Source organism: Tamandua tetradactyla, chromosome 6 (genome assembly GCF_023851605.1).
Source record: "Tamandua tetradactyla isolate mTamTet1 chromosome 6, mTamTet1.pri, whole genome shotgun sequence".
NCBI lineage: Eukaryota > Metazoa > Chordata > Mammalia > Pilosa > Myrmecophagidae > Tamandua > Tamandua tetradactyla.
In genome coordinates this window covers 81,713,469-81,727,317 of record NC_135332.1, presented here as the reverse complement: position 1 = coordinate 81,727,317, position 13,849 = coordinate 81,713,469, and the positions used below count along the sequence as shown (strand labels likewise).

Sequence of the window (13,849 nt, the reverse complement as noted above, 5' to 3'; positions counted from 1 at the left end):
TGACCAGCAGCAGCCATGCGTGGGGCATGGCACAGATCACACCCTCCCAGGCTGACCTTCTTCCTGGCTTTCTGGGCCTGCTGCCCCACTGGCTGTCCCCAAACTGCCACCCCGCTGACTGCCCCCACCCTGCTCCTTGCCTTCAGCGTCCTGGGCCCTCTCTTCTGCCCACACCATTTCCTGGGGTCTCACCTGGTCTCGGGTTTCCATTCCTCTCCACACCTCCAATCCCCCAACTGGCATCTCCCTGTTCCTCCCTTCTGACTCGGTCCACCCAGTTCATCTTTCCTGTCTCAGATGTGGAATGCAACACTCCCACAAGGACTCCCATTCACCTGCAAGTCCACCAAGAAATCCTCATGGTTAACTTAAAAATACCTCAAGAAAAATTTTTAAATGAAGAAACACAAAATAAAAAGTTAAAATATACCCAGGTTCTGATCAAAGGTAATGGTGGAGTTATACAGAGAAGATAGAATTTAACAAATGAATATGATGGCTGAATCATTAAATTGGTATATCTTTTATTCTCCAGTATCTTAGAGCAGCTAGAAATAAAAACTTAAAATTGTGGAATTGCAACCCATACCAAACCCTGAAATCACTTCTACAACTAATTGTGGTGCTGTACTTTGAAATTTATTGCTTTTTTGTATATATGTTATTTTTCACAAAAAAGAAAGAAAAGTAAATTGTGGTGATGAAAAAAATATTTAAGCCTTCTAGCCTCCTATATTCTGGAGCAGCTAGAAGGAAAAAAATCTGAGAGGATGGTATGGTAGCCCATGACAAGCTCTGGGATCTGTCCTGTAACTACATGTTGAATTGTGCTTTGAAGATGACTGCTTTTTTATTTCTTTGCTTTGTATATACGTTATACTATACAATAAAAAAGTTAAAAACATATATATATACACACACACCCAGGTTCCAACCACATCCTATGGTCTCCACTGTCATCACCCAGTGGAACCCACCATCGTCTCCCATGGGTCTCCTGACTTCCACTCCTACCCAAGCCAATGCTCCACGTGGAGCCACTAGGACCCTACTAAACAAGACAAGTCAGTTGTCGTCCCTTCTCTGCTCTGAGCTCTCCAGAGCCCTCCAACCCGCATCCCTCTATCTCCCTCTCTGCACAGTCCCTCCAAAACTCCTGGATGTGCCTCAACACCCCCATCCCTCTGGTCTCTGCACTGGCTGTCTCCCGCTGCAGGGACTCTCCTCTGCCTGTGGCGTATCTCCTTCCTGTTCCATATCCTGGCTCAAAGCCATCACCTGTGGCCACCCTTTTAGACTGGCACGTGTCCCTTCTGCTTCACACCCCCACCCTGATGCCCCTGACCTACCTCACCACCTGCTATGGGATGGTAGGCTGCCGTCCTGGAGAACCAGGCCCTGTGAGAGTAAGGACCCAGCCTGCCTTTCTCCACGTTATATCCCAAACACCAGAGACGACACTTTGGCTCTAAGGAGAAGTCTCCTGGCCCAGGTGGTGGGGATGGCTGTGCAGCATGGGAATATGCAACACCCCTGGGTCGTACACCACATTTCATGGTGGGTAAACTACACCTCCATAAAGGCGGGTTAAAAAAGACCAATCGGCATACACACTACAGGGAAACTTGTTCATGATGTATGCAGTGGGGGGAGGGACACTTCAAATATGTGTTCAGCAATAAGTAAGGTGTGACCTTATATGACCCACAACATATGTGGGACCAAAAATCTAGTTAAAAAGCAGAGACCAAAACCACAGGTGACCTAAACTGTATTACTTCCAGAAGGAGTGACAAAGGACCTACACAAACTGATTAACAACAATGAAGCTGAACTAATGGCACTTTATACCTCAAGACCCCTCCACCTCTGCCACACACCCCTCACCGGAGCCCGACATGGCCTAATCTGGCCCCAGCTCCCACCTTGGCCTCCTCTAACTCCCTCTGCACAGTGGTCAGCAATGCTTCAGAGACATCTGAGTTAGCTTCCAAGGCCCTTCTCATGGCTCAGCACTGCCTGGGACTGGCTCTGCTGCCTGGCAACTCATGTCCCAGGGCTGCCCCGGGCTCCCACCACCAGACCCTCCTACCCCAGGGCTGCCTCCGTGACCCCTCAGGTTGAATGCAGCTCTCACAGCTCCATCCTCATCTTCCAGCAGAGTGGAGGGCTGGAAAGCCATGGGGCTACCCTGTGCCACCCAGGTGAGATGCCTGACAGTGCTCTTTCCACTCTTCCACAGGAAATTCACAGGGTCCAAGCATTACCCACAGCCAAGCACCTCTCAATAACCACTGGAGCCATCCACGTTCCAATAGCATGCCACCTCCAGCAAATGGACTCTGGTAATGATCTACTCTGCCTTTTTAAATATATCAGAACGGAAGCAGTGTGGGTAATAACCTCATGTAATTCTGATATGCTTCCAGAGTGGAGGAGAGAAGGTGGAGCTGCAGCCAGAGAGAGACTCACTCATCACCACTGGGCACTGGGCCAGCCCTGTCTGCCTTCAACATCAGAAGTGCAGACAACGCTCTCCCACCAGCCTGTGGGCCTCCCAGGTGCCACTCACCTGGCCTCCCCTGGATGCTCCAGCTAAAGAGAGCCGTGGAAGTCACCTAAACACACCTGTGGCTTCCAGCCTCTCACTGCCCCTTATACCTGAGATGCATTTTCTTTGCCTGATCCCTTTCAGACTCCATGACAGGTACCTCAGCTTTCCAGACAAGACACCCCCTCCTCCAGAGAGCCTGCCTGGTCTAGGCAGCCAGCCCACCAGAGAGCGAGGCCCTGAGAAGACAGGTCTGGGAGGCACTCCTGACTGGCCAGTGGCTAGCACTTTCCAGGTGGGTGGAGATCCAGGCAGTGGGGTGACCATAGGAGTGCCTGGCTAAGACAGACCCAGCCATGAAACTGCTGCCCAGCTCATGGAAAAGGGCACTGACCCCAGTGACACACTGGGTATCAAGGGCCTCAGGGAGGAAGTATTGTTCGGCTCCTGAGCTCCACATCTAATGTCAGACTCTGGGGCCCACACTGTCGCCCCTCCCAGCTTTCAGGAACCAGAGGCCATTCCTCAGAACTGGAAAAAGTAGGCATCCTATTGACACAGCCACATTGTAAATACAAAATAAAAGACCACTGCAATTATCAGGAAATCTAGTTTTGGGGGTTTTAGAAGGTACTTTACAAAAATAAACTGCACTTTTATTAACACATGCAGGCTATAATCTGATGCATAAACGATGTGAGGCTTGTGGTTAAGTGATTTGGGAAATTTAAATGATTCATGTTTCAGTACAATCCTGATTGCTAGGAAGAACATGCCAGCTACTACAGAAATCCTAGGTAATTGTTAAATGGACTATAATAGATAACCACTAGCAGTATCACAGGCCAAATGTTACCATAAACTTTTGTTGACTAAAATACACTACCAGATTTATTTTTTAAACAATCCATGAAGGCTGTTTTCCATCAGCCACTCTCTGTCTGACTAGTGCCATGGCCTATAGCAGCTTAAAAAAAAGTCAACTGAAAATGCAGAAAAGATGAAACGAGCAAGGCAAAAGGTAAATAAATCAGAGGGCTGTGGCGAAAGGAGGAATATGACCCCAGCTCTACCCTAGCACCCTGGTGTTGGCCATGTACTCGAGCTGGAATGACAGCTTTCCTGTTTCATCACCTCTGCAGTAAATCACACCTGGTATTTTTCTTGTCTTAATACCAGTCAGCAAGAGGGTGGAAGAAGTGCTCTGTTGGCTTCTCAGCCCATTTATGTTGAAATCAACTGTTTAACCCTCACATACACGTGACACCCAGTAATAAAGAGAATGCTCTGAAACTCACTCGGACTTCAGCCTTACAATGACCCTAGAAAAGCAGTAGACCAAGTATTGTTTCATCTGCAGGTGAGGAACTGAGGCACAGGTAGACTAAGCATGTGATCTGCTGTCAATCACATAATGAGCAAGTGACTGTCTCACAGCTTACCACAAGTATGCCGCCCCTAGGGGGGGCTACACCTGCTACCACACATACTCAGGACCCCACGGGAAGCCACAAAGCCACAAAGCCCTGTCTACTACTAGCCTTCTCGTCACTACAACCCCACAATGGCATAAATGCCAAGGCCCTTCTACAGGTGCCAGGCCTTCTAATTCCCCAATTTGGAACTGTTCCCAACTGAAAATCCTACTTACTCTTTTTTTCACAGTTTTACTGAGACAAAATTCACATATCATACCATCCTCCCATTTAAAATGTACACTCACTATCTCTTAGTACAATTATAGAGTTGTGCATCCATCACCACAATCAATTTTACAACATTTCCATTACCCTAAAAAGAAACCTGTGTAAGATGAAATAAGGTCCTGAACCATATGACAACATGGATGAATCTAGAGTATATAATGCTGAGTGAAATAAGTCAGAACCAAAAGGATTTAGTATGATTTCACTATCATAACTCTGGCAAAGAGAGCAAATTCCAAATCATATAGCCCAGGAAGATAATCTGTACTCATATATAGCAATGAACTAGATGTGGCATCTTTGCAGCTAGAGCACACAAATGACTTCACATGCAATGGCTTCTATAGGTTTCATATTTTTAACACTGGCCATTCATAATAAGGATTCTATAAAAAATTAAAAAATAAAAAAACAGAATAGATCAAGATTTCTAGAGAAGAAACAGAGGAAGATTTCCCCTGGAGGTAAAACGATTGCACAAAAAAGTGAAATCCTAAAAATTATACCACATATCGAGGGCAAGAAGCAGATGAAGAAGAGCTGAGAAAGTCTGAGGAGTAAAACATGGGCTACTCTAAAGGTCCAGAATAAGCTGGACCATGTGTCAAGGAAGAGCCTTACACAAAGAAAATCAACAATAAAACCCTAGACAAAATGGTGAAACTGACCTTCACAGTTGGCATATCAAAATAACAAAATACCCAGGCATCAGCAAAAAATTAAAGCCATACTAAGAAACCAGAAAATTTGGCTGAATCAAGGAACTAAATTAAAATTTCAGAATATGGAACTAAACAAAGAAGTTTAAAAAAATTCCTAAATTGATTCAAGAAGGAAAATACGGAAATAGAACTAAAAGATATTAATAAGAAAATGTGTGAGCATAAAGAAAAATTTGAAAGTTTAAAAAGAAACATAACAGACATTATGGGGATGAAGTGCACAATAACTACCAAAAGATGGAAATACCCCAAATGTCCATCAAGCAATGAATGGATAAATAAAATGTGATATATACATAGAATGGAATATTATTCCACCATAAAAATGAGTGAACCCTGATACATGTGACAATATGCATGCATCTTGAAGACACCATATTGAGTGAAATAAGCCAGGCACAAAAGGACAAATATGGTATGGTTTCAATGATTTGAAACAATTAGAATAAGCAAACTCACAGAGTCAGAATCTACAATTTAGGTTAGCAGGGGATGGTCTGGGGATAAAGAATGGGAAATCAAGGCTTCAAATATATAGGGTTCCCATCTGTAATGACGGAAGTATTTTAGTAATGGATGGTGGTATAACATTGTGAATGCAATTAACAACACTGAAATATATATCTGAATATGATTAAAAGGGAAAATGTATATATATATATGGTATGGTAACAGAATAAAAGGTTTTAAAAAGTCCACTGAATTACACTACACTACAGTGAAACCCTGCCCCCCCCCCCCCAAAAAAACCAGAAACCCAGGACCCCCTAGCTGTCATTCTCCAGTCCTCTTAATCTTCCCAGCCCAGTCCTAGGCAACCACTAATCTATATTGTCTCAACAGATTTGCCTATTCTGGGCATTTCATATAAATGGAATCATACACTATATGCCTGGCTCGTTCACTTTGCATAATGTTTTCAGGGTTCATACACATTGTAGCATGTATCAGTGCTTTATTTATTTTATTGCCAAATAATAGTCCATTATACATAGATACCATATTTGGTTTATCCATTCATCAGTTGATGGACATGTGGGTTGCTTCCAGTTTTGGGCTATTATGAATCATGCTGTTATGAACATCTGTGTACAAGTTTTTGCACGAACATATGTTTTTTAGTCACCCTTAACCATAAGAACATGCAAAAGGTGAATCAATTTCCAACTGAGAAACTCATATAATCCAAATTATATATTTAAAATATAGATACATAATTTGGAGAAATAAAGAAACAAAGGAATTTATTATGAGACAAAAGTGAAACCTGATCTAATGGATTAAATAATGATTAAAGAAAAAGGTGACAGTTCTAGGATGGATTCTACAGGCACATATTACACTTGCAAAACACTAAGTGAAGCATTGTTTATAACTGCACTAAGTACACTATTCACCACTAGGGGACTGTTTAAAGTCATGGCATGTTCACAGAACAGAACCTGATGCAGCCAGAGAATGAATGCACTGGAAGATGTTTTGATGTGGAATGACCTCTCACACATACCGAGTTTAAAAAGGCAAGATTCAGAAACTTTTTGAAAAGAAAAAAGTGGGAGGAAAAAAAATGCATGCATTTGCTTGCACAGTTACAAAGTATCTCTGGAAGGAGCTCCAAGAGACCAGTTATGGCTGGGGACCTCCCTAAGCCTTCCCAGTCTCCAAACCCAGGTCCTGGAGGTGGAAGCAGGAAGACATCGTCGGGCTCCCTTCGCACTTCTGAACCATATGAATACAAGACCTACTGAAAAACAAATAAAAGGGAAACTTCTAGAATGCAAAAAAAGAGGATCTATAATAATGAAAAGTGTCACACTTAGGAACGCCAGATGAGACTAGCATCTTCCCATTCCAATCTTTACTGACATTAGTGCACAGAGAACAGTTGCAAAGTGCAGAGAATGGCTGCGAAGTGCAAAGACACATTAGAACCCAAATGGCCTCCTGCACTCAAGGCCTTCCCCGTCTAGATGGAGAAACACAAGATCTGTCTGTGCAGTGCTCAAAGGAGGTTGCACCAGGGCAGGCAGGTCAAGGAGTCTCCTTCCTGAGGAGCCTGAGCCAAGGGTCAAAGGAGCAGAGGGGTCACCTGAGTTCTGCTTGTCTTGTTTCGGGGTGGAGGAACACAGAGGCACAATTTGGCCCACTGGCCACACACTTCTCATCACTGGAAAGCAATGTATGTACCAGGAAGTGGCCAGAGCAGGGGGGTGGGGGGAGGAACAAGTCTAGAAGTTACTAGAAAGCCAGAGAGGAATGTGAGCCTTGTAATTGCAGGGGGAACCGCCCTGAGCCACCACCCACTTGATGCCAGTAGCACCCCCTTCCCCAGATAAGACAACCAAAAAATGTCTCCAGATATTCCAGATATTGCCAAATGTCATCTCTGGTTGAGAACCACTACGTGGATGACAAAGGTGGGAGGTTCAGGGTTGAGCTGGGAAGCCAGGCAAGAGGCATGGCGATCTCCCAATCTCTGCTTGGGCCACAGTGCTGGTGAGTGAGGAAGGGTGGTTTCGATACCTATATCGGGGGCCTGGGGAGCAGGCCTTATAGGAGACAGGATGTGGTGGTCTGAAGGATTCAGTATACCAGGCTTCTGGTTTTAGCTGCCAAGCAAATGGTGGTCCCAAAGCACAAAAGGCCCAAGGGAGGACGGATGCAAAATCTGAGAAGCCCCAGGGACATGCCTAAACGCAATCTGGCTGCCGAGTCTGATGTCGAAGGGAGAAGCCGGCCGGGTGTGTTGCCCACAGTGAGACCTCCCAGAGAGCAGAGGGACCTGGAGCCTCCCCAAGGCCACCACCATCTTGCTGCCATCAACTCTGAACACCCACTCTTGTTCCTATTCACAGCACTCATGCAGGGGTGGGGTCTGGCTCTTTGCCCTCTCCTGAGCTCCAGATCCCATTGCATATATTCTCTTAGAGCCCCACCACCACCTCAGACCCAAACTGGAGGATGCAGGCAGGACCTACGTGTACAACAGCTGCGGCCATGAGACTGAGTACCTTCCGAACATGGGTACCCGTTCTCCACCTAAAACCAACCCCAGCTCTCAGAAGCCACCGTTTGTTCTTTTATCCTGCAACTGCAAACCATCAATGGCCTCTGACATCTCCACAAATCTCCATGACCCTCACAGCCCTAAAGCCCCATCAGGCACAGACACCTGCTGCCAGGACCTCAGCCAGAACACCACACTTGTAGTTCGCAGCTTTGCTGCAGGAGCCCCCTACATTTCAATAACAGGTGGGGGTGTTGGTACTGGCTCACCCTTCTTAGTATGAGAGCTTTACCTCCTGCCCACCTCACCTGGGACTTTGAGTGCCTTCCTATGGGAAAAGTATATATCCCCTCCCACTGGTGGACACGGCCACATGACCTGCTTTAGACAATGAAATGGGAGCAAATGTGCCAATTCCAAACAGAAACTTGAAGAGTCATCAGATTCTACTACTCTCATACCAAAAGAACATCACCTCATACCCCTAAAGAGTGGGGACAGAAAGAGCAAAGGTGATGGTGGAGTTATATAGAGAAGATAAGGTTTAACAAATGAATATGACTGCTGAATCATTAAGCTGATATTTATTTTAGTCTCCAGTATCTTAGAGCAGCTAGAAGTAAAAACCTAATATTGTGGAATTATAACCCATACCAAACTCTGAAATATGTTCTACAACTAATTGTAGTGTTGTGCTTTGAAATTTATTGCTTTTCTGTATATATGTTATTTTTCACAAAAAAGAAAAAAAGTCGATTGTGATGATTAAAAAATATTTAAGCCTTCTAGCCTCCTATATTCTGGAGCAGCTAGAAGGAAAAATCTGAGAGGATCATATGGTAGCCCATGACAAACTCTGGGATCTGACCTGTAACTACCTGTTGAAGAGTGCTTTGAACACTATTGTTTTTTTCTTTCTTTGCTTTGTATATATGTTATATTATAAAAAAAAAAAGTTGAAAAAAAAAATCACCTCCCACGTAAGGGCTGGGCTTACACCCAGATCCAAGAGTGAAGACAATGGGAAAGAGCCATAGCAAGCGAAATGTGAGCAAAAAATAAACCTCGATTGTTGTGATCCACTGCAATGGTGGGGTTACTTGCTATTCCAATCTTCTGTAAAGATAGCTGTGTAATACAATCCATCATTCGGATTTCTTCCTTTCTATCCTATCCAACCTATCCTATGATCATTGCCAGTTAAATTCTCCTAAGCCATTTTATCACCATATTCCTGCTCTCAAACATCTAAAACACAGACACATAAAGCATGCAGTGCCTCCCTACTAACTAGAAAATTAAAATTAAGTCTTTAACCTAAATTCAAAACCTTCACCCTACCATTCTGACCTGCCTTGTCAACCCGACCTCCCATTATTGCTTACACAACTTTCTAACGCCCCCAAACTACACATAACCCTCCTTTACCTTCACTCCCCAAAACTGAAACACCTTTTATCTGGGGCACTACAATGCCTCAGCTTCTTTCACCTATTCACAACCTACTGAGTAAGGCTCAGCTCAAAGATGGCCTCTTCCTTGAAGCCTTCTCTCACTGCTCTAGGTTCCTGACATCATTTCCCTTAGAACTTCTAAACCAGGAGCTGACAAACTTCTTCTGTAAATGAGGTAGACAGTAAATAGCTGAGGCTTTGAGGGCCATAGAGAGTCTGCTACAACTAGTCAATCCTACCAAAGCAGTCACAGACAATGCATAAATGAACGGGTGTGGCTGGGCTTCAATAAAACTTTATTTACAAAACAGGCACTGGGCCAGATTTGGCTGGCCCCAGGTCTAGAGCCCTGGTTTGTATTCTCTGTAGACTTGTCCTTTGTGATCTCAAGCACCCTGAAAGACTGTGCCAAATGTTGGTGTTGCTTCAATATATGACCAACAAAAGGAGCAGAGATTAGATGCTCAATTTAAAAAATACTGAATAAAAAACACTTAGGGGAAAAGTGTACAGAATATTGAAAAATTACTAATGATGAATATTATGAATTTCCTACAGATATCCATATTTAAAAAGAAATTTAGGGAAAAGCTATGCCAAATGATGAACCAAGAAAAATTCCACCCAGTGGAGCATAATTGTGGTCAAAGCTCTTTTCACAAAACTCAACCTGCATCAAAACCCAGTATGAGTTTAGGAACACGATTATGATGGGGGTGTAACACAAAGAAAAGACCTATTTTGTGTTACCAGAATTCACAGAACCATGCTAATGAAATCCCCTTTACTCAGGTCACCCTCACATTTCAGGGAGTTGAACAGGCTAGCAGGGAATGTTGAGCAGCTCATGTCAGTCACAGAAAGTCTGAGATACAAAGTATGGCAGAAGCAGGAGTGGGAGTCTGGATTGTGGGTCCAGGTAAGAAGTATATCTCCCTGCAGGGAGAAAGGCAGAAGCAGAGAGTGTGCCACAAGAAGTGAGTCAGGGTCAGTTTCAGTCTTGGGAAACAGGGAAGACCTGCTAATATAGTCAAGTGCAGGGATAACGGTTTGATGACAGACAAAGCAAGGCAGGCACAGAAGGCAGACACAGCCAGAACTGAGGGTAGGGGCTAGTTCCTAGAGAAGTAAGCCAGGCAGCCAGGGAAGGAACTTGGAGGCAGGCCCGACCATTCAGTTCAACTCTGGCACAAGCATATCCCAGGCCCAGGCTGCACCCATGTCTGCTCTTCTGAGCAATCCCTCATGGTGTCCTTTTGGAACACCTGGCAAAGCTGACTTGAAGAGGGAACATATAAAACCCACAGCAAATGATCATGAGTCAATGAACAGAAACAGCAAAGGGGTAAAACTAGGTATCTCAACTGCATGGGCATTTTTCCAACCACACCAAAGAACCAACCAAGCAGAAGTCCAACAAGAGACCGCACTCATTCACAGGCCAATTGTTATTTAGTCGTTCAAGGACTGGCTGAGCCCCCGTGTAGTGTACAGCTTCTAATCCAAGGCTTCCTGGTCTAGCACAGGATAACACTATGAAGTCTAACAAGCGTTTTGGTAGCTTCATTCAGAAAAACTACCCAAGAAGTGCTTTCAATCTCATTTCTGAGTCAACAATTCTACCTAATCCCCAAGGACAGTAAGACCTACAGTATTCCAGTGATTCTAGAATATTTATTTTTCTAAAAATATTTTGTAAGAACTATAAAATAATTCTAAGTACTTGAAATATGTTCCAGTTTACCATTACAAACACTTGTTTTTCCAAATATGATACCCAGTTTGATGTAAGAAACAGAAACCACAAACTTCAAGAAATGTAAAACTAATATAGCAGTCCTAGGGGACAACTGAAGTACCAGCACATATACCAGACAGCCTTAGATCTAACCCCAACCTGGCAGCACCAAATCCTAGCAGTAACAATTTCTAACTTTTTTTACACTTAGACAATGTGCCAGGCATGAGGTGTTTTGCAATCCTTAATTCATCTAGTCCTCACAACAACGCTATACGGCCCATGTTATTGCTATCCCCATTTTACAGAGGAGAAACTAAAGGCCCAGAGGACCCTGCCTAGGGCAACAAAGCCAGTAAACAGAAGAGTCGTGACTCAAAGGCAGGCTGACTGGCTCCAGAACCCACCCTCCCACTGCTCTCCTGTCTCTTGGCCAGACAGCTGACTAAAAGTACATCAGGCCTCTATTTATTCACTCTGCAAGCGTTTACCGGCCACTGACTCTGCACCCAGGGCGTTACAGACTCTCCTCACTTTTTTTTTTTTTTTCCCACAGCGCCTATCAAATCTCCTTCCCTTCCCCAGCACCGAAAAACACAAGTTGCTTATTGTTAAAGGGGTGCTTGAAGGTTGGGAACCACCTGTGTTTAAAAAGGCATCCAGGATGTACAGTGTTAAATTCCCCTCAATGGATTCAAAAGACAAATCACCATATTGTCCTCACAAGGGAGGGAAGCGTTTTTCTGCAGAGGTCACTGGAGGTTTGGTTAAACCCGGAGAACAGTGAAAAGGGGGAGGAAAACCTAGCCGCATCTTTGCTGCTGAGGACTGCACAGCGCCCACAACAGCTGCTGGTGAGAAGCAGCATGTAACACACCCACAGCTGCCACGGCCTCCGAGCAGGCTGCACGTTTTAAAATAAAAGACTTCCTGAACCCCAAGACTCACACACAGCCCGCATGGCGCGTGGCCTTCAGCGCGGAACACTCTGCCTCCGCCCACACCGCTCCTGCACACGGGGAGGCAAACCGAGCTTCAGGAGAGACCAGGAAGGGGAGGTGCTGGGCCAGGGCTTCCTGCCCAAGGGAAGCGGCTGCGCCCCCTAAATGCCCCAGCCAGTCCTTGCTGCAGAGGCGGGGTCCGGGGAACCCATTCGGCGGCGCCCAGCCCCAGCGCCAGCGGAGAGAGCCCGCAGGCAGCCATGACCCTGGGTGCCGGAGACGCCCATACCGACCCCTTCCTCGGGGTCCCGGGATAAAACCCGGCCCAGTACAGCAATGACCGCCCAGCCACGCATGGCCCGCATCGCCCCAGGCAGCCCTTCTAGAACGCGGGCACCAGCACCCTTGGCAGCTAGTCGCCCTCACCCGCAGGGCCCCTCGGCGGCACGCCCCCACCACCCCCACCCGGACTGCGCCCGGCAAGTAGCGTCCACGCCCCCGCGCACAACCCGGGCACTTACGCCTACCTTCCACCCAGGCACCCCACTCACACGCTCTCACATACCTTCAGACCAGACACACTTGCACCCACCTCGGGCCGGACACATTCACCCTCAATCCACCCTCCGGTCGGGCACACGTGCGTACTCACACATACCTTCACACCAGCATACTCACATCCAGACCCGGGCCAGACACATTCTCACACTCATACCCACCCCCAGGCCTGGCACATTCACCCTCACACCCACCCTCCGGCTGGGCACACGGACGCATTCACATGAACCTTCACGCCAGGCACACTCACACCCACCCCGGGCCGGACACACTCACTCTCAACCCACACTTCGGCCGAGCACACTCACACCCACTCCGGACCGGGCACACTCACCCTCATACCCACCCTCCGGCCGGGCACACACTCACACCTACCCCCAGGCCAGGCACACTCACACCCACCCTCCGGCTGGGTACCACACATACACCCGGGCCGGGCACATTTACACCACACCCACTCTCCGGCCGGGCATACACACTCACACCCGCTCCCGGGCCGGTAACACATACATCGACACACCCCCAGCCCCGTCGGGCCCCTCTGGGGCTCACACTGTCTCCGCAGGGCCTGCAACCCCTGCGCCCCCGCGGCCTTCGCCCCTGCCGGCCCGCACACCCAGGCCGCTCCCCTGCCCCGGAGGTCCCTCCCTGCCCCCCAAACGCCGAGGGCCCACATTCCTCCTTCGGCGGGCGGGAGCCTCCACCGAGGCCGGGCCGGACTGCGGGGGCCGCAGCGCCCGGGCTCCGCCATCTTCCCGACAGCCCGCCCACCGCCCCGCGTTCTCACCGGCGGGCTGCGCGCGGGCCGCGAAGCCACTGCCCCTCATCCCGGCCTGCGCTTCGCGAGTCTGCTGTCTCAGCTCCCACCGCCGCCGCCGCCGCCCGAGCAGTCCGCGTCCTCCGCTGCCACCTACACCGGCCCAGTGCGCGCCGGCCGCGTCCTCCCGTCACCAAGCGCAACCCCCCGCCTCCGGCCCCGCCCCCGGCGCGCTCCCGCCAGGGGGCGCCCAGATGCAGTACGCGTGCGCCAGCGCTAGGGCCGCCGGGAGCCGGAGTCCCCAAGAGTGCGAGCGGCATGTCGGGAACGGGGGCAGCAGTGGGCAGGCCCGGGTCACAGGTTGGCTAAGGGGGCCACGCGGGGTCTCCCTAGATGTCCCCATGAGGGCTGGCTG

At 47.7% G+C, this 13,849-nt stretch overlaps 1 protein-coding gene across 1 annotated transcript in view; it reads right to left on the bottom strand.

Moving 5' to 3' along the window:
- ARHGAP39 (Rho GTPase activating protein 39) overlaps window positions 1-13,630 on the bottom strand; it is a 234,914-nt gene extending 221,284 nt beyond the window's left edge. The window contains exon 1 of the mRNA XM_077166465.1: window positions 13,465-13,630. The gene's annotated coding sequence lies outside the window, so the exon portion shown is untranslated. The remainder of the gene's footprint in view (window positions 1-13,464) is intronic.
- Between the last annotated feature and the right edge of the window lie 219 nt (window positions 13,631-13,849).